Below are 2,421 nucleotides of genomic sequence, written 5' to 3' on the forward strand. Positions count from 1 at the left end.
TGGAATACTACTCAGCTATTAAAAAAAAACAAAATAAAGTTCTTTGTGGCCAAATGGGCCCAACTGGAAACCATAATGCTAAGGGAAATGAGCCAATCCCAAAAGGTTAGATACCACATGTTTGCCTTAATTTAAGATGATATGATGTTATGTAAAACATGTTATTTTATGTATGTTATGTTATATGTTGTGTATAAACTAAAATTGAAATGTCAAGGAGGTGACCACAGAATGTGGTTGAGAAATCACATTTGTTTTTAACATATTGGTTACTCAATACTATGTCAATTAATTCCACAATGAAGTTAATTTTTGCTGATGGTATGTTGGAGCTTTTAATTGATCAGAATGATACTCTGCTGGTTTTGCCCTCAGACCAGAGAGGGTCTCCCTAAGAAGGCGAGGAATTTGACTAGACTATAAGATGCTGAACTCTATGTTTATTTATTTTTTTTAAAGATTTATTATTATTGGAAAGCTGGATTATACAGAGAGGAGGAGAGACAGAGAGGAAGATCTTCCATCCAATGTTTCACTCCCCAAGTGAGCCGCAACGGGCCGGTGCACGCCAATCTGATGCCGGGAACCAGGAACCTCTTCCAGGTATCCCACACGAGTGCAGGGTCCCAAAGCTTTGGGCCGTCCTCAACTGCTTTCCCAGGCCACAAGCAGGGAGCTGGATGGGAAGTGGAGCAGCCGGGATTAGAACCGGCGCCCATATGGGATCCCGGTGTGTTCAAGGCGAGGACTTTTGCCTCTAGGCCACGCCGCCAGGCCCCTGGACTCTATGTTTAGTATATGCTTGCAAAGAGGAAATCTCAACTGAACTTGAACTGTGGTTATGCAACAAGGTGGAGGAATCCACCATGGGGGGAGGGTATGGGGGGGTGGGGAGAATCCCAGTACCTATGAAACTGTGTCACATAATACAATGTAATTAATGAATAATAAAAAAAAGAAACATAAAAAAAAAAACATGTACCAACTTCAATAAGTAAAGTCGAACTGTGTATCTGTGGGTGACACAGCTTAGAAACCTGCCTCAAGGAGAATCTGATAACCAGAAGTACAATGATCAAGAGCAAAAGAAAAAACAAAGGCACATTGAATATTACTGAAGACTCCCCTGTAAAGGAGAAAAATCCTTTGCCAACCTCAGAGTTAACTGAGGAAGACATCAAGAAAACGGGGCATACAGAATTTGAAACACTTGTTAGCACAGCTTCTTATCAACAAGGAGAAGCATGTAACACAGGAGTTCAAGGAATTTAAGGAATATGTTATACAGGAAATGAATCAAATGAAAGGTGATATATCAGAAGTTAAGAATACAGTGGAGCAAATTGAAAGTACAGTGGAGAGTCTCCAAAACAGAACGGAAGAGGCAGACGAAAGAATCTCAGAATTAGAAGATATTTCCTGTCACCAGGGAGAAAAAAACAAAAAGCTGGAAGCAGAGCTGGAGCAGGCCAAAAAAAGTATTCGAGAATTGAAAGACGCTATTAAAAGGCCAAATATGGAGGTGCAGAAAGAGAAGCTGGGTTTTCAAATCTATTCAACGAAATAGTAAGGGAAAATTTCCCTCATCTAGAAAAAGAATTGGGAAACAACATCCAGGAGAGAGATAGAAGTCTAAACAAGCTTGACCAAAATCGATCTTCACCAAACACATGATCATGAAGCTCTCTTCCATCGAACAAAAAGAAAAGATCCTTAATTGTGCTCATGAAAAAAATCAATTGACATATAAAGGAATGCCAATTAAATTCACAGGAGACCTCTCACAGGAAACTCTACAGGCCAGAAGAGAATGGAGTGACATATTCCAGATTAATAAAGCAAAAACTGTCAGTCCAGGGCAATGTACCCAGCAAAGCTTTCCTTTGTCTTTGAAAATGAAAAAAAAAAAAATTTCACACACACACAAAAAGTTAAAAGAATATGCCTCTTCCAACCCTGCTCTACAAATGTTACTTAAAGATGTTCTCTTTTTTTAAAAAAAATTTATATTTATTTTTATTGGAAAGGCAGAGATACAGAGAGGAGGAGAGACAGAGAGGAAGATCCTTCTTCCGATGATTCACTCCCCAAGCGACCGAAACAGCCGGAGCTGAGCCAGTCCGAACCCAGGATCCAGGAGCCTCCTCCAGGTCTCCCACATGGGTGCAGGGTCCCAAAGCCTCAGGCCGCCCTCAACTGCTGCCCTAGGCCACAAGCAGGGAGCTGGATGGGAAGCAGGGCTGCCGAGATTAGAACCGGTGATCATATGAGATCCCGGCGCCTGCAAGGCGAGGACCCCAATCACTATGCTATCGTGCTGGGCCCTAAAGATGTTCTCTTAACAGAGAAAAGGAATAGCACCCACCAAAACCAAAGGCAAATATTAAGAACATCTCAGTAAAATCACAACAGAAGACTAAA

The sequence above is a fragment of the Ochotona princeps genome, chromosome 1 (assembly GCF_030435755.1).
Source record: "Ochotona princeps isolate mOchPri1 chromosome 1, mOchPri1.hap1, whole genome shotgun sequence".
Classification (NCBI taxonomy): domain Eukaryota; kingdom Metazoa; phylum Chordata; class Mammalia; order Lagomorpha; family Ochotonidae; genus Ochotona; species Ochotona princeps.